At 39.1% G+C, this 18724-nt stretch overlaps 1 non-coding gene across 1 annotated transcript; it reads left to right on the forward strand.

Moving 5' to 3' along the window:
• Window positions 1–17741: 17741 nt before the first annotated feature.
• Window positions 17742–17848, forward strand: LOC142455693 (U6 spliceosomal RNA). Its single transcript, XR_012785843.1, has one exon. It is a non-coding gene; the product is annotated as a U6 spliceosomal RNA (small nuclear RNA).
• The last annotated feature ends 876 nt before the right edge of the window (window positions 17849–18724 follow it).

Here is an 18724-nt window from a genome sequence, read left to right on the forward strand (position 1 = left end):
CTATATTCTAAGGTTTTCTGATCTTGACTTCCCTAACCCCATAATTGTTTGTATTAGCCATGAGCTCTGTGTGGCCATGGCAACAGAGTAACACACCCCCAGAGAAGTGGAGCACGCTAGGATGGATGCTGGTGTCAGAAGAGAACAAAGAAGGTGGGAGGCTGGAGGCATGTCTGCACTCTGTCTCACAGGGGTCATTCTTGGGCATGTGTGCAGTTGAGTTTTCCTCTTTTTTGTAGTCAGAGGAGGTCAGGTGTGGCCTCCATGTAATTTCCTCAGGACCTACATGTTCTTTCTTCACTTTTACCACGCTTTTTTTTTAAATCATGAAAGATCTTCCCCCTTTCTAAAGATAGTTATTCAAAAATGTTCACAAATCTGATTGTCAGATGATTAATGAAAATTTCTCTTTTTTAATTTACTTAATCTTCTACATTGTATTAGTCTGGGTACTTTAGAGAAACAAATCCACAGAACCTCATGTATAAGAGTGAGTTTTATATAAAGGTTAAGTGTGCATCAAGAAAACATCCCAACCCAGTGCTGCCCAAGCCCACAAATCCAACATTAACTCATATGTCCAACACCAATCCACAAAGTTCTCCTACATCTCATAAAATGGACCCAATGACAACGACTGCAGGAGGAAAGTGGAGTCAGTGAGCATGTAAACATCTCAGCACAGGCAGGGGTGTCCACAGGGTGCTCCAGCACCCAGGGCTACATCGGGGTAGGTCCATGTGACTGCTCCTCAGGGATGTCTTGCAGGAAGTGAACCTAGCCAGCTAAAACAGGGAACTGGCTGAGGCAGCTGCACCCTGGTCTGACCATCAGAAAGCAAGAGACCCGAAAACTAGAAAATCGAGGCTCACGGAGCCATTTATCTCTCTGCCCTTCAATTAACCCCACATGTGTTTATCAGCCAGGTTGACACAATAAACTAACTAACTCATTCATTATAATGTTTTCTTTCTGATGAATATTCTCATAACATTTATATATACTGTGATATTTCACATCTTAAACACACAGACACACACACACACACACACACACGTCATATCTTTCCCAGTTATGAGGTTACTAGAGCGCCTAATTCCCCTTAGCAGTGGAACTCTGAATGAGGTACCTATCCACTCTGTCTCCATTTCTTGACTTCATGTTCTCCAATTAGAAAAACAGTCTGTTGACATCTGCACTGAGAGGTAAAGGCTATTGTTGTTAGGTGCCCTCCAGTCACCTCTGATTCACAGTAGGCCTGCGTAAAACAACAGAACAGTGAGCTGATCTGAAGTCATTGTCACATTGTTCTGCAGCCACTGTCAATCTTGTGGAGTCCTCACCATTTTCCCTCACCACTTGCTTTGTGAAGCCTGATGGCCTCCCCGGGGCTTGCCTCTCTAGATGGCATGTCCAGAGCACATGGGACGAGGTCTCCGCATCCCTCTCTAAGGAGGACTTTGCCTGAACTCCCTCCTAAGCAAGCGGTTTTTCTCCTGGCAGTGACACACTTTCAATGCACTTACCCAGCTCTGTCTTTAAGAATTAGGCAATCTGTGATAAAATAATGTCTGTTCACAGACACAAAAATCCAATACAACTATTCAAATTTCTACACAAATCACTAAAGCTAGTAATGCAGAAATTGAAGGATTTTACCAATGTTTTCAGACTGAAACCAAGGTCAACTTAAAATCAAGATACATTGACAATTATTTGTGATTAGTGTGCAAAAGTTAGAAACAAAGAGGAAGGAACAGCAGTGGGAAATATCATCTTGGTGATAGAAACAAAGCTGGAGATCACATGATAGAATTTTACAAGACCAACAACTTGTTCATAGAATATACACTTTTCAACACAAAAGGTGACTGTACACATGGACTTCTTCAACTGGAATAAACAGAAATCAAATTGACTACATCTGTGGGAAGAGACCATAGAGAAGTTCAGTATCAGCTGCTAAAATGAGGCCAGTGGCAAACTGTAGAGCAGACCAACAATTTCTCATATGTAAATTAAGATTGAAGGTGAAGAAAATGGAAACAAGTCAATGAGAGCAACAAAACCCCAGAAAAACAACAAAGTGTAAATATGATGTATTAAACACTAATGACAGCAGACTTGCCAATCTGCAGGATGACATCGAGAGCATCATTCAAGAAGAAAGCAAAAGGTCATTGGAAAACAGGAAATAAAGACTGAAGTGGATGTCAGAAGAGACTCTGAAACTTGCTCTTAGTCAATGTAAGAAATGATGAAGTCAAAGATTTTAATGGAAAGTTTCAAAGGGCAGCTTGAGAAGATAAGTACAATATTATACTAGAATGTGCAAAGACAGAGTTAGATGACCAAGAAAGAGGAACACAGTTGGCACATTGTAAACTGAAAGAACTCAAGAAATAACTCAAAGCTCCACTGACCATACTGAAAGGTTCTCAGGGCAAACTATTGAATGATGTGGGGAGTATCAAAAGAAGATGGAAAGAATCTACAGAATCATGGTACCCAAAAGATCTAGTTGACATTCAACTATTTCAAGAATTAGCATAATATCAAGAACCAATGGTACTAATGGAAGAAGTCCAAGCTTTACTGAAAGCATTTGCCAAAAATGAGGCCGCAGGTATTGATGGAATCACAATGGAAATGTTTCAACAAGCTGATGAAGCACTGGAAGCACTCCCTTGTGTATGCCAGGAAATTTAGAAGACAGTTACCTGCCAACTGACTGAAATAGACCCACATTTATACTGATTCCAAAAAGAGTGACCTAACAGAATATGCAAATTATGAATACTTTTATCAATACCACATCTGATGCAAATACACTGTTTCTGAAGAGCTTCCAACAACAGGTACAACAGTGCACTGACAGGGAGCTGCCAGAGGTGCAGGCTGGATTCAGAAGAGGACGTGGAACAAGAGATATCATGGCTAATGTCAGATGGATTTTGGCTGAAAGCAGAAAATATCAGAAAGAAACATCTTTCTTGTGTTTCATTGACTACGTAAAGGCATTCAGCTGCCTGGATCATAGCGAGCTATGGGTAGCCTTGCGACGAATAGGAATTCAAGAACACTTCACTACGCTCATGCCAAATCTGTATAAGCATAAAAGGAAGTTGTGCAAACAGAGCAAGGGAATAATTCATGGTTGAAAATCAGGAAAGGTGTGTGTCAGGGTTGCACACACTCACCATACTTACTCAACCTGCAAGTTGAGAAAATCATCAGAGAATCTGGGTTATATGAAGAAAATGCAGCATTCACAATTGGGGAAAATTACTAACAACCTGTGATGTGCAGATAACACAGCCATGCTTGCCAAGTGAGAGGAGGACTGGAAGAACTGCTGATGAAGGTTAAGAATTGTAGACTTTGGTATCGAATACAACTCAGTTGAAAGAAAACAAACAGCCTCACAACTGGACCAATAGGTAACATGATGATAAAAGGAGAAAAATTTGAAGTTGTCAAGGATTTGGTCTTGATTGGATCCACAAACAATGCTCATGAAAACAACATCCAAGAGATCATAGATGCATCCATTCCATTGGGTAAATCTACCGCACAAGTCCTCTTTAAAAAGTTGGAAAGCATGCAGGTCACTTTAAGGCATGGTACTTTCAATTGCCTCATACGCATGGGAAAGTTGGACATTGAATGAGGAAGACAAAAGAGCAACTGATGCAGTTGAACCACGATTCTGGTGAAGAAAAAGAAAGTATTGTGGACTGCCAAAAGATCAAACAGATTCATCTTGGGAGCATGATGAACAGTGTGCTTCTTAGTGGCAAGGATAACAAGATTTCAACTCACATATTTTGGACATTCTTTAGGAGAGACCAATCTCTGGAGCAGGGCATGTTGCTTGGTAAAGTAGAGGGGCCGCCAAAAAGAGGCAGGCACTTTATCAGATGGATTGGTAGTGGCTGCCACAAGGGGGTCAAGCCTAAGAACTCTTGTGAGGATGGGGTAGCCCTGGGCAGGGTTTCACTCTGTAGTGTGAGAAGTCACTGTAAGTCAGAACAGCTACACAATCACCATTGTGAATAAGAAAATGATAATGGTTTTATTTTGATAATTATGAGGACTGTTGGAGTTACACACATCCTTTCTTTGAAAACCCTAGAGAAGCGCAGTGGTATGCCTGCTTTGTCTCTACCTTCACTTGAATTTGGAGGAAAAATTAAACCAAGAAACATGACGCTGGATGGTGCAGAGTCCACTCAACTGCAAGGTGAATGTTTGCCCTTCAAATAAAACCCAGTCAGCTACTGCTGGGAAAGCAGCCATCTGTGTAAATTGTGCTGCTCTTCTCTGACACACATGGGAGCACCATGAGTCCAAGGTGACTGCGTGGCAGTCGCTATGGTCTGACAAGCAACAATATGAGTACAACTTTCTGAGTTATGCAACTTCAGAGAAAATTGAGGTGAATACTCTACCTAATATTGATTCACAGACAAAGACCTTCTGAGTGGTGGACTGAGGCCATGCCATGCCTCCCACAGTTGCTCCCAGCAGCCCCATGTCTGATGCATGGGCCAGCTACCAGATTAAGCTCAGCTGATGTGAGGCTTACCAAAGCACGGAGCACAGCCCCGGAAACAGCCTGATAGCGGCAGAGCCATAAATCAATGCTCGGGCTATGCAGGTGCGAGCTAGGGAATTTGATTTTGATTGCTTTTCACTCTAATAGTCAGTAAATAAAGTCATAAAATTAAGGAGCTGGAATAACCTGAAATACTAATGCAAAATTAAGCACTGATATTCTCCACTCCACATCTCTCTCCTTTTCCATATTCAAAACCAGCTTGACAACATCTTGACCAGACTATAAAACACAAAGATGGTCTGAGAATACATCACACTGATTAAAGTGTGTTCCAGCAAAATGTGGGGGGATAAACTCACCATATCACATCAACAAATAAGTATAAGATATGTGTATTTTACAGACTTGATTACCAGCACTTTTGTTCTAAATTTGTTTTGGAATAGTTAAGATAGCTAGTGAGATAACAAAATTTTATATTTTCATGGCAAATGCTTCTCATTCAAATTTGACATATTGTATCAGTTGGGATATTGTCATGATAATCTTTTTGAAAGCTTCTCTATTGGATGCATGTTGTGCAACAATTTCTAGCAGAAATTCCACTGAAGGAAAACTCTTAAACTCCCCTTAGTGTGCAAAGTAAGGCACCTATTGTGTACAAAGCATGGAAAGGCCCGTTCAGTGACCTTACACAAATGTCAAATATCAATGTACGTAACATATGTCAAACATAGTCACAGAAAAATTCATGTCTCTCTTTCATCTTCCTCCGTTGTCTTAAGGAGGCCTATAGGCTTGGTTAAGTAGTCTGGTGGTGCTGTGGGCTAATTGAATTGCTAACCACAAGGTTGGCGTTTCAAACCCATGGGAGAAAGAAGGGCTATCTGTTCCCGCAATGGTTTACCATCTCAGAATCCGTAAAGAACAGCTCTACTCTAATCTAAAGGGGTTTGTTATGAGTCAGACTTGACTCATGGGCAGTGGGTTCGATTAGTTATTTGATTTTAATGGTTGATGTTGGGTGCCGGTGGAGTTGGTGCCAACCCATAGTGACCCTACACACAACAGATTAAAACACTGCCTGGTCCTGCACCCTCCTCACAACTGTTCCTATGCCTGAGACCACTGACACAGCCACTGTGTCCCCCAATTCCTTGAGGGGCTTCCCTGCCTTCTCTGCCCCTCCACTTCACCAAACATGATGTTCTTCTACAGGGACTGGTCTCTCCTGGCAGTATGTCCTAAGTATATAAAACAAAATTTAATAAACTTAACTTTGAGTTGCACTCTGGCCTTACTTCTTCCAATACAGGTGGGTTTGTCCTATGAGCAGTCAGTGGTACTTTTGATATTCTTCTCCAGAACCACAATTAAATGCATACTTTTGGGGGGAGTAGGCCAGGTTTTAAAGGTTGCTGTTGGGATGATAGGAAGTTTTCTTAATAAAAAAAAACCTTTTTTTTTAATGAGGAGGCTCATAAGTCTGGGCTGACTGGGTTGGTTTATAATAAACTGGAGAAGTGTATTCAAGGGAGAATTTTTAATTCAGCCTTTGAAGTTTCACTCTTCTTAAAGTTCCAAGCAATCATAAATCAGAGACAGAAAATGGATCTCTGAAATGATGCAGGGGCAGGAACAGGTCACAGGTCAGAAAATATTCTCAGAGGATACATATATTATATCACATGCATGTAAAAATAATATGCCGAATCTAGGAACCTAATAGTGAATGTTATTTAAACATCAGAAAAACAAAACTAAGAAATCACATATACAAAAATATTCAAATGTATTTCAATGTTTCAATATTATAAGAAGCTAATATAGAGGAAGTCTAACAAACAAAAGAACAAATACAGAGACAACTATGAGAAAAAAAAGAAAATGTTTAAAATAATTTACAAAGGAAAGGGTATGGAACCATATTCAGTGAAAATCTAGTGTGGAAAAATGAAATTTCCCACAGTTCCAGAAAGAGTAAACAGAGGATACTTGTTAGGCAAAACAACCAAGGAAGAATTGCCAGAGGTCAAATCCTCTATCCTGAGAGCCCACTCAATGACTAGAGTCCACATAAAACAAATTAGATAAAGAGGGGAAAATCAAAAGACCAAGGTCATGTGCAACTTTAGAACACGGGTAATAAGGACAATTTCCTACTGACTACCAGAAATGTAGGTTCCAACATTTGTTATACCAAAAAGAATGAACACCAAATGAAATCAGATCCTGTAAGAAAAACACAGGTGACTAGAAGTCAGTGAAGCAATATTTTTAGCATTCTGAAGAAAACTGTACTCAACCTAAAAACAAGCAACACTGCCAATCACCTGTGAAAATAGAACAAAAGTATCAGATCTTCAAATCACAATCTACTCATTAATTTAGTTTTAAATTGTCATTATCTAATATTTGATCAGACCTGTTCTATGAATTATTAGTGAATAAAAAAGACCAATCATTTTGATTTTACCTTTTAGTCTTCAAAGCAAGACCCCTTCCCCCAAAAATCAACTAAAAATTAAATGTACAGGTCTGAAGGCAATAAGAATTATGAAACATAAAGGATTTAGAGTGCTGGATTGTAAAGGTCAATTTCTAATTTTAAGTAAATTGGAAAAATCAGAGTCATTGATAATATTACATTTGCTCAAACATTGTAAAATACTTATATCTTGAAATTAAGAATTGGAGACATCCCAAAGTCCTTATGGGGGGAAAAGGGGAATATCTTGGGACCAGCCATCAAAAAGGCGGGTACAAAAGAAAAGAATAAGCAGTAACTATTGAAAGAAGGTGGAGATGTTATGAGAAAAGTATGTAGGCTCATTTAGTAATATTTAAGGACTGATTGAATAAAATGAGCAATCACGTGTTTTGAGGAAATAAGTGTCAAGGTCTGATTACACTTTCAATCTTTCCTTGCGGCTAAAATAGAATATTGAGTAACGTGATTGCTACAGCAAGAGGAGGAGTAAAGGGATCATTTAGAAAAGAGACTTTTTGTGGTGATGATGGCAAAGGTGAGTGAGGCTTAGTCTAGAGTGATAACATGGAAGTAAGAACATGTGGTTGTGTTATGAATGTGGACTCTGGGTACCATCAGCTGGTTTACGGGGTACAGATAAAATATTAACTACAAAAATATATCAACTATCAAATAATGCCTCCATGCTTTGAGAAAATAGAAGGATGGATTTGCTATAGCTTGAGAAAGCTTAATTAAGTGGCAATATTTAGTTTAAAATTAGAAATTTTATTTTAGCGACATTACATTTTGACAAAAATATTGTGTATATATGCTGCATATTAGTATTATATATGTTGAAAATGAAACATTTGGATTATAACAATGGGATAGCACTTAATAACATAGCATACAAAGAGATCACCAATAAAGTGAATGTAGCTAAAATGAAATGGGCCAAGAATAGAACCCTGAGATATCTGACCTCATATTTTAAGGGTTTACAGTTAGGAAGATGAGCAAAGGAAACATATAGGCAGAAAATCAGAAGTGTGGAGAAGAGCCCAATACTTCAAGAATGAGAAAGTCATTAGTTGTACCAAATGCTGCTGATAGTTTAAATTAAATGAGATTAAACACTGAATTTAGCAATGTAGAGGTGTATTAGACAGGGTTCTCTAGAGAGACAAAACCAGATTGCTAATAATTTTATATATATATATATATATATATATATATATATACTTATAAAGATAGATATATAACACAAGAAATGAACTGTTAAATTATATACAGATAGGTATATAATATAAAAATGAAAAGTTAAATTACAAAGCAGTACAAATGGCTCAGTGCAACTCACTCCTGTGAGAGAGTTGTGAGACACTGGCTATCCTTCAAGTCTTGAGGGCTGCCAGGTAGTCCTCTGTAGAGAGAGCTAGGCTATCCCAGCACAGGCAACAAACAGTAAAGTAGGTCACCAACTGTCAGCCAGGTCACCAACTGTCAGTCCCCAGCTCAAGAGATGTAAATTCCAATCGTGTGGTCTTAAACGGACCTCAACTTACAGTGACACAGTCCACAGGCTGGGCATCCCAAAAGTAGTGAAGCCTGTAAAGTGAGGCACAGAACAAGCAAGGCAGCTGCACACTGGTCCAATGATCAAAGAGCAAGAAAGAAGAAAGGCAAGGCTCACCAATCCATTTATCTCTCCACCCTTAAATTAATACTACTTGTGTTTATCGGCCAGGCTGGCACAATAAACTATCTCAATCCACTCTTTGCCAACCTGGCACCTGTACACAATTCTTTAGCCATATATAATTATATAATTTCCAGAGATTGATGAAATCACACTCATACTTATCATCAGTCATCTCTCATACATATAAATGAAAACACACTGAGTCCAATTGCATCTGATATATCATACCTGAACAAAGGAAAGATATGCAATAAGCATATAAAAAGAAAATACATTGACAATTACAAACCTCACTTTTGCAATTGATCATGTGGTCATAATTGATAGGTAGAACTACCTTCAACTGCTACCCATTCTGTATTACCTTTGCCCTCAGCAAGCAACTCAGCTGGCTGTGGTTTTTGGCCTGGTGGGGTGACCCAGACCTTCATTCCTGAGGGGTCTGAGTCATTATAAGTCCTGTCAGGATTGGGTTGCTGCAACTTACCATTTACTTTAATCACAGGGCATGGTAACACTAAGAGTCGGCCTATGGGATCTCCTGGATTCCAGACATAATCTTCTTTACCTCCATTATGTAGCACCAGTCCAATTTCTCCTTGGTAATCAGTAACAATCACACCACTCAGTACAGTGACACTCTTCCTGACCTGTTGATCCAAAGGCATGAGAAGCCCAAAGTGGTCAGGGGGCATTATCAGCTGCCAGTTCAGTGGAATCTGTGCTGTGTTTCCAGGTGGGAGAGTTCTTTCTTTCGGGACCAGGACCTCCACTGAGGAACACAGGGTTGCTGGGACAGGAAGCAAAAATGCTTCAAGTGGATCACTAGGAGTAATAGGGAGTGGTGCCACTCCAGCTTCCACCCCTTGGTTCCTGGACCCATGAATTCTGGCTGTTGGAGACACAGCGCCATATATTGACCGCTGGTTTAGAGTATATACAGCTTCCTGGAGAAGATTGCCCCAGCCCCGCAAGTTGTTCCCACCTAGTTGGCGCCGTAATTGTGTCTTTAGGAGCCCATTCCATCATTCTATCAAGCCGGCAGCTTCAGGATGATGAGGAACATGATACGACCAGTGGATTCCATGGGAATGGGCCCATTGCCACACTGTATTTGCTGTAAAGTGAGTTCCTTGATCTGAAGCAATGCTATGTGGGATGCCATGCCGGTGGATGAGGCATTCTGTAAGTCCACGAATAGTAGTTTTGGCAGAAGCATAGCATCCTACAAATGCGCCTGTATAGTGCTTAAGATAAATACAGGAAACTTACTTATTTACTTCTCTTTCTTAGGAAGCTTTTGAAGAATATCATTTATCAAAATGAAGTTGTAAACAAAGTGACAGTGACGGCAGATATCCAAGACAGATGCAGGTAGAAGATGATAATAGAAATGAGAAAGTATTTAATCCACAGAAATGTCTGTGGATTAAATTTAGAGATTGTAGAGAACCATCAGAATAATTTGGATGAGGAAGGAGAATAAAGTTTTCCAATAGAATAGTTACATTGTGGCATAAAATACACCATGCGGACTATCCCTTCCACAGGACCTTGGGCATTGGCTATCAATGTGCATCCAATATGAAGACATGAGTCAGGAAGCACAGGGAAAAGGGAGTGTGCCCCAAAGAAGGCCACCTTTCGGCACGTCCAGGAGGAAGAGAGGGTTTCCTGAAAGACCTGGCATGTCTCCACTGGAAGGCTCTGGAACAAATGCTGAGCACTCTTTCTCCTGTGGAGGAGCCAGTGCTTTCAAAGAGCTGTCCAGCAGCCCAGTGTAACCATCACCACTTCTGAATTTGGCCTTAATGTCTGGCAGCTCCCTGTCCATGTATCGCTGAAACCATTGTTTAATGACGTGCAGGAAAATTTTATTTGCCTGCGATATAATTTTATAATTTATAAATTCTATAATTTATGCATCATGTCAATTTCTGGAGCCTTGTTTTTAGAGTAATATCTTGAGTGCAGCTTGGAAGGAAGCAACCTCTTCCTTCGTTGCCATCTTCTTTAGCTGGTTCATGCATTATTTATTATGTTGCCAATAGACCATTGCAGTACTACGCCTCGAGGCTTGAATTAGCCCCTGTTCTTTCACTTGAAGTTCTGCTGAGTGTGTTCCTTCTCAGCTTTCTAACTCTAGATCTTTGCCTATTTTGTTATATAGTTTACATGGTCTCCTCAAGCTGCCCTTTCACATTTCCTGTTCAGCTCTTTGTCTTTATCCTTCTATTTGCCTTAGCTACTCTGATTAAGACCAACTTCCAGAGTCTCTTCTGACACCCACATTGATATTTTTTTTCTTTCCTGTATTTTAATGACATTTTGCTTTCTTCGTAGATGGAGTTCTTGATAGCATCACACATATCATTCAATTTTCTCTTATTCTTGTTAAATTCATCAAATCTGTTCTTCAGATATTCTTCAAATCCAGGTGGGAAATCCTCAAGATAGTATTTTGGCTCTCATGAATGTGTCTTAATTTTATTCAACTTCAACTTGGACTTGCATGTGAACAACTGGTGATCAGCCCCAGGCTGTGTTTGAGATGCTGATGTACAGGTTCTTACACATCTCTTCGTACAGATGTAATCAGTTTAATTGCTGTTTATTCCATATGGAGAAGTTCATACTCTTTGTGTTGTCAAAAAAATCGCATTTGCTATGAAGTCATTGGTCTTGAAAAATTCTATTATATAATCTCCAGCTTCATTTATATCACCAAGGCCATATATTCCAGCTACTCTTCTTTCTTCTTTTCCCAACTTTTGCATTCCAATTGCCAATAATTAAAAATTAATCTTAAGTGCACTTTTGATCAATTTCCAAATCAAGATATTGGTGAAATTCTTCAATTTCTTGATGAGTAGCATTAGTAAAATGATCTTCGACAATGAATACACCAATCCTCTTCTATTTGTTATTGCCAGCAGAGTAAACCATGTAATTGACTGATACAAATTGGTCAATACCAATCTTTTCAGCTTACTAATGACTAGATTATTGACCTTTATGTCTTACATTTTATTTCTTTCACTTCATACTTCCTACATTACAAGTTTCAATTATTAACTGATGTTTACAGCTGTTTCTTTTCATTTTGAGTCCTGCCCCATCAGCAAATACAGGTCTCACAGGCTTTACTTCATTCATACCATGGTTAACTCTATTTTCAGAAGACAGTTGTGCCTCCGTGAGATTTTGAGTGCCTCCCACTGAAGGGCTCATCTTCTGGCATTAGCTTCGACAATCTTGTTCCACTACTCATAAAGTTTACAGTATCTGATAATATTCCACTGCTGTTCACAAGGTTTCCCATAGCTAATTCTGTGACCAATATGACATCCTATGCCTTTTTGGAAGTCTGTTCTTTGGTTGGAACCTGTTCTCTTTGGGTGACCCTACAGGTATTTGACATGCAAACCTTATCCAGCATCCTAGCAACACACAAGACAACCCACCAAGAGAGACTGCAAGCTAAGTGGTAGATACAACTATGAGTGGATTCTGATTGGCTGTGCAGGTCACTGTTCTCTCTCTTCTTGGCATTGTGAGTGACTGTGTCCAAACTGAAATGCACTGGGATCAGTCATTTCGAATCAGGCAGTCCTCTGGTTTATTATGGAGGGAATGAAATACTTAAGGTGTCACATTCATCCTCAAAATGAACATATTGAGATCTAGCTGGAAATTAAGTGCTGTCTGTAATAGCATAATATTCTTACATCTACCAGGACCACCAGTTAATAAGACTTCTATTCAGACTTAGCCACTACCCACTAAAGTTAATGAAGAATAAATTGAAGAATTCTATAGCATAAAATTGATCAATATATATTCAAAAATGCATTGATAATTATGGGTAGTCAGAATCCAAAATTTAAACTCAATATGGATCTAGAGTTGGAAGTATGGGCTTGGTGATAGGAATGATATCTGCACTATTGATCTTTATGCATTCCATTTTGTTTGAAAATTTCCAGTTTTCCTAGATTCATACTTTGTACATTCCATGTACTTATTATCAATGGATTGAAGCAAACTTCCTAAAATAACTCCATTTTGTTGACTGCTAGATGACCAGCCCAATTCCCCCTGTCATCTCAGGAAGCCCTTCTGGTGATTGATTTCAGAATGTATTCATATGTACCCAGATTTAGGATGTTGTAACTAATCTTGCTATTTTTTAATTGTTCCTTTTGATGTTATAATCAAAATGTTGTGATTACTCTTCTCGTTCTTTAATATTGTTCCTTTTTGATGTTGTGACCAGGATATTATATCAATCTTACTATTCTTAGTTTGTTAACAAGGATGTTATAATCAATCCTGCTACTGCGGTTTTCCAGATGTGCACTGAAACACTTGCTTGTTCTAAAGAATGTTAACATTAATTTGGCTATTTTTTCTTCTGTCATTCACACTCGCTTCATAGGAAAGCCTCTGATAAATTAGCCAAATAATTTTTGTGGTTTCTGTCTTTATAAGCTCACTGATAATTTCACTCGGGTCTGCAGTCTAGGGAAGTACTTTTAGCTTTTCTGCAGGCCAGCTAGCTGAATAAAGACTCTTCTAAATTTTCAAGACATTATAGTGGCTGTCATTGATTTGAACTTGCAACAGATATTTTCAATTATTTCTTCTCAGTTTGTGTTCTTCCTTATCAGCATATGATATTCCTAAAAGTTATATTATTAAATTACGTTGGACTCACTTTGAGAAGTTAGCTGGTTTTCAATCATATTTTGTGTTTTTCAAACTGAGGGGCTCATTAAATAATGAGCTGCTGCTATTTATAACATTTCCAGTAGCTAACATTTCAGAAGTGGTCTGATTTTTTCTTCCTAGTCTGTCACAGGAAGCCCCTCTGAAGCCTGTGCTGCATGGCATTTGAAATATTGGTGGCCTAGCTTCAAACATCGCAGTAACATACAAGCCATCATAGAAAGACAAACTTTAAGGTGAATGATGATGACACACCCATCTAGACACACTCAAAACTCCTAAGTAATCTTCATTTTGAAGGAATTTCTCTGTCCTATAAATACTTCTATTTCTTCTTTTTATGATTATATCATAATATTATTAATCATATGTTTAATATTGCTAAGTTATATGCCCATTCTAGAATTTAGAAATCAAGCTTCATTCAAAATATTTCCTCTGACTGGATTATGCACTGGATTTTGAAGTGCAAGGTCAGCATTTGGAGTAACCCACTATTTCATGGGAGAAATAAAAACTCGGGGACTTGGAAACACATAGGGAATTTCTCTTCTGCCCTACAAGCTATGAGTCAGAATTGACTCAATGGCAGTGAATTTGGTTTTGAGTTTTTCACCCACTCCCTTATGTCTATTGTATCTTCTCTTGTTATTAATAATAATTACTAGGTACTTGACATGTTTTGCTTCTATTTCACTTTCTTTTAAGTCAGTGTTTCCCATAGTGGATGGTGCCATCCCTCAAGGTGTGCTGGGCTGATCCAGGGACACCAAGATAAGCCTGGATTATGAAATAGAACACGGAAGGTTTTCATTTCCAGCACGGAACTGGGTAATTCCTTCTTTCTTCTTTCTTTTCACCGCCTCGCACCCCCTCCCCCCAGCCCACCCTCGCGCAGCTCCTTCCAAAGCAAGGCTGCTATTGGGCCTGGTCAGCTGTGAGCGGTAGCTTGCAGAACCACACCTGACGCCATCCTGCACTGAGTCTTTCTTTCTTCCCTGAAAAGAGGGTGGTAGGGGAAATAATTTTGGTGACTTTGGCTCTAAAGCCTAAACTTCCATGATTTTCTAAATATCCTTCCTCTACTATTTCCTGTTCTTTATTACTATTTTGATGGTCCCTTCTGATGACATTGAGATTATAGCTGCTTATTCTGACAGCACTTACCTTAGCTAACAGAACGAGGTTCATCTCACTTTGAATTTTCTGTGTTGTCTCTCTCACGAACTTGTCTCAGTTTCCCTGAATAGCTTCCCCCTTGTTCTAAAACTTGACTCTCTACAATTTCTAATTCTATGCCCTCATGATTCCTTATCAAAGATTTGAAGAGGATGAAGATCATTTTAATTTCCAAATACATTAATCCCAAACAGATATCAACCCTGAATTTCAGATTTAAACATTTATCTGTGCTAGAAAATTTCACTTGGATATATCAAAAGTATATCAAACTCAATCTAATCTACCCAATGAAAAACAACTTATCACATACACAGTCCTTCTCGGGGCTCAATTTCACTTAGCATCTGGCCTGCTCTGGCATCTCAGACCAAAATTAGAGAGTCACTTTTAAATTCTATAATTATTACCTTCACATCATAACAATTACCAAATTTTATTAATTGTTGTTCTTCCATAGTTATAAATCTATGCATGCATTGTTGTTCTTTGGTAGCATCTAGTCAGTTTCAATCCAGAGCAAACCTATGCATGCACAACACAACAAAATACGGCATGACCCGGTGTCATTCTCACAAGTTTTCCTATGCCTACACCCATTGATACCATTTTGTTAGGTTCATACTTCCAACATTCCAAGTTCTATCTATTATTAGGTTTTTGCAGCTTTTTTCTTCTAATTTTGTGTTATGCCCCATCAGCAAATGAAGGTTTTATGGTTCTACTCCTACCGGCTTTCTCCATTCACATCGTTAAGGTAGACTTTGTTTGAGAAGGTAGCCCTGCTTTAGCCATATTTTGAGTGCTTTATGACCTGATTGGCTCATCTATTGCACTGGATCTAGGAAATTTCCCCTTTTATTCAATTGGACTTCCGTGTCTGACAATTTTTGGATACTATGCATAATTCCACTGAAGTGGACAGCCATTTTTTCCTCATAGTCTGGAAACTTGTTCACCTTGAATGGCCCTAGTGGTATTTGCAATGCCAAAGATGTAGTTTCCAGCATCCCAGCGATGCAGAGGTCACCACAGTATGACAAACTGACAGACAAGAAGGGAAGTAGGTGCATACCCATTGATATACTAGGGATTTCCAAAAACAAACCAACAAACAAATGGAATTGTGCTGGGCAGAGCAGGGCTCTTGTAATACGCATTTTTCCTGCTAGGTGAGCATCATGCAACTCACTCTGCGCTCATGCACCGAGTAATGTCGACTGGGAAGGTTGTCTCTGGCCACAGTGAATTTTTTCATAAAAGCATTTTTGCTCTACCTAGGTTTTTGTGATGACTGATTTCAGAAAACAGCATGTTTCTGTGAAATTTTGTTTCCTGCTGGGGAAAAATGCCATGGAAACTGTTGTGATATTGAACACATCTTACAAGGACAGCACTATGGGGAAAACTCAAGTGTATGAGTGTAGTTCTCTCAATGGTGAAATCTTGATTGATGACAAGTCTCATTCTGGATGTCAGTCAACTTCCTGAATGGATGAAAATGTCAACTTGTAGAGCCTTTGGAGTTCGTTCCACCAGCCAGGTCAGACTGTTAATCAAGCTTTCTATTTAGAGGTTCTGAAAAGGTTGCACAATATTGTGTGACAAAAAAGGCCTGTTTTGTGGCAGATGGGTGGACTGGTTTTGCCACCAGGGCAATGCACCTGCTCATGCAGCCATCTCAGTGTGCCAGTTAGTGGCAAAAACAGCATGCCTCCCTGCCCCCACACCTTACTCACCCTCTTACACACCTCTGCACCTCAGTCATACAACTTGATTGTTTCCATGAATGAAGAGTGACATGAACATACAGTGATTTGATGACATAGAAAAGGGTGAGAAAAAAATGAGGGAGATGCTGTCAGCTATCCAAACAGATGAGTGTGAAAAATGTTTCCAAGAATGGAATAGTAGATTTGACAAGTGTATTAAGTGTAATGGAGAGTATTTTGAAAGTGATAAGGTTTTTGTGTAAAAAAATTAATATATAGCTTTGTAAAAAATTCCAGGTTTTTTTTGGGGGGGGCGGTATCCCTTGTATATAGATTCGGCAGAGAATATTTTATGGCTGTATTTACATTTGCTGCAAATATATTCATGTATGTGGTGGAGCACAAACATCTCAGACATAACCAAACAGGTTAAGGAACTGAGTCCCTGGGCCTAGGGGATCAGGATTGTAGTCTTGGGGACACCAAGTTTACTTGGCATAACATGCATAGTTCACAACATCCTGCATCCTACTTTGGTGAATAGTGACTGGGGTCTTAAAAGCTCCCAAGTAGGCATCCATAGGCCTTCCATTGTCTGAAGAAGTGTGATAAAAATTGAAAAATAAATACCTGGAAGCAATTAGTTCAATGGACTAAGTTTCAGCAACTCTGAGACCATAAAAAAACCAAATGGTGTCCCTCTAACTATCACTAACAGCAGTTTTGAAAAGGATCACACAGGTAGGCCCTGTATATAGGGTGGGAGAAATGTCTAAAACAGATAAGAATCATCAAAGAGACTGGGCTGCCTGGTAGGAGAGAGACTGATGGAATCCCTGATACTATGACCTCAGTCACCCGTCAGCTCTGATATAAATTCATCTGGTCCCTTGTCCCTGGGAGAAAGATGAGACTTTTACTCCCATAAAGAGTTACATTCTAACAAACTCATAGGGGCAGAGTTAGCTTTCTTTTCCTTTTTTTTTAAACATTTGCCATGTGGCTTTTATTGATAGGATGGGGGCAATGTGATGGAATATATGATTCATCAAGCAAAATGAAATCGTTTGTACCTCAAATGAGTAGCCTATTCAAATGTTGTCTTTCCTTTTGTCCACACAATACCCAAGATAGCATTGATATAGATATAAACGTAAGAAGTAAATATATATATGCCATTTTATTTGTAAAATACAAAACCATCTTCATTTTATCTACATTGACAAAAATCAAATATGAGGTAGGAGTACAGAATAGGAAAGTTATTTAAATTTAGGTAATTGCCTAAATCAAAAGTAAGTATTTCATTATTTTATAAGGGTTTTTTGAAGATACATTACTTTGTAGTTTTTCATAGCAAATATATTAAGATAAATCATAGCAGTAATGCTTGCTTCGGCAGCACATATACTAAAATTGGAAGGATACAGAGAAGATTAGCATGGCCCCTGCGCAAGGATGACACGCAAATCCGTGAAGCATTCCATATTTTTAGGAGAAAAAGCAGCTCTCCCACCCAGCCCACTTTGGACCCCGGAAGTATTGCGTGCGGGAGTGCATCTGTGAAGTGGAGGGGCAGGTGCCCTGCCCAGCCCTGGCGCCATTACCTAAGATGAGGTGGAAGTACAAAGGAGCTTTTAAAGCTAGCGCCCAGGACTGAGGCTTGGCCTATGGGACTGAGGGAGTTGGGCCTGACCGTATGGCCTGTCTCTGGAAACTCTGGACATTAATCAACAACAAAAAGGACCTTTTGAATACCTGTGAAAAAAGATGTTGGGGAGAGGGGGAGAAGGGGCTACAGCTGAGTTGCTGAATGAATACCCTTGTCCTATTGTACCAATAAAATGTTTTTCCTCAAAAAAAAAATCATAGCAGTATCTTTTCTGAGCTTCCATATGCCATGTTCCAAATTAATTCCATTTTTTAGGGCGACTACAACTGATCTCATTTTTAATGTTTAAGGCACTTCAAGTCAATACATGGATAAGTGCATACTTAAATGTGTGTTCCCATCTTGCGTTTGGATCTACTAAATTGGATCAACTATATATAATTTTATAAAATTCTAGAGACCTGTCCCTGGCGCCTCTCCATAAAATCCTAATCCCGGCTTCAATGCTGATATTGCATTGTTTCGTTCTGTCCTTTCCTTCTTTTTAAATGCTACCCTTTCGTAAGGGGCATTATGAGTCTGAATCTATTCAACAATTTAAGATTACAAGGGCAGCACTGACCCAAGGACAAAGCTTGGTAGATTAGGGAGAAAATGAGGGGGAAACAGTAAATGCAGGGAGAAAGTGGGAAAGTCGTGGAATATTTAAAGGAGTCAAAACAAAATGTGGATGACTTATTGAATATAAATGTGATTA

The sequence above is a fragment of the Tenrec ecaudatus genome, chromosome 8 (assembly GCF_050624435.1).
Source record: "Tenrec ecaudatus isolate mTenEca1 chromosome 8, mTenEca1.hap1, whole genome shotgun sequence".
Taxonomy (NCBI): domain Eukaryota; kingdom Metazoa; phylum Chordata; class Mammalia; order Afrosoricida; family Tenrecidae; genus Tenrec; species Tenrec ecaudatus.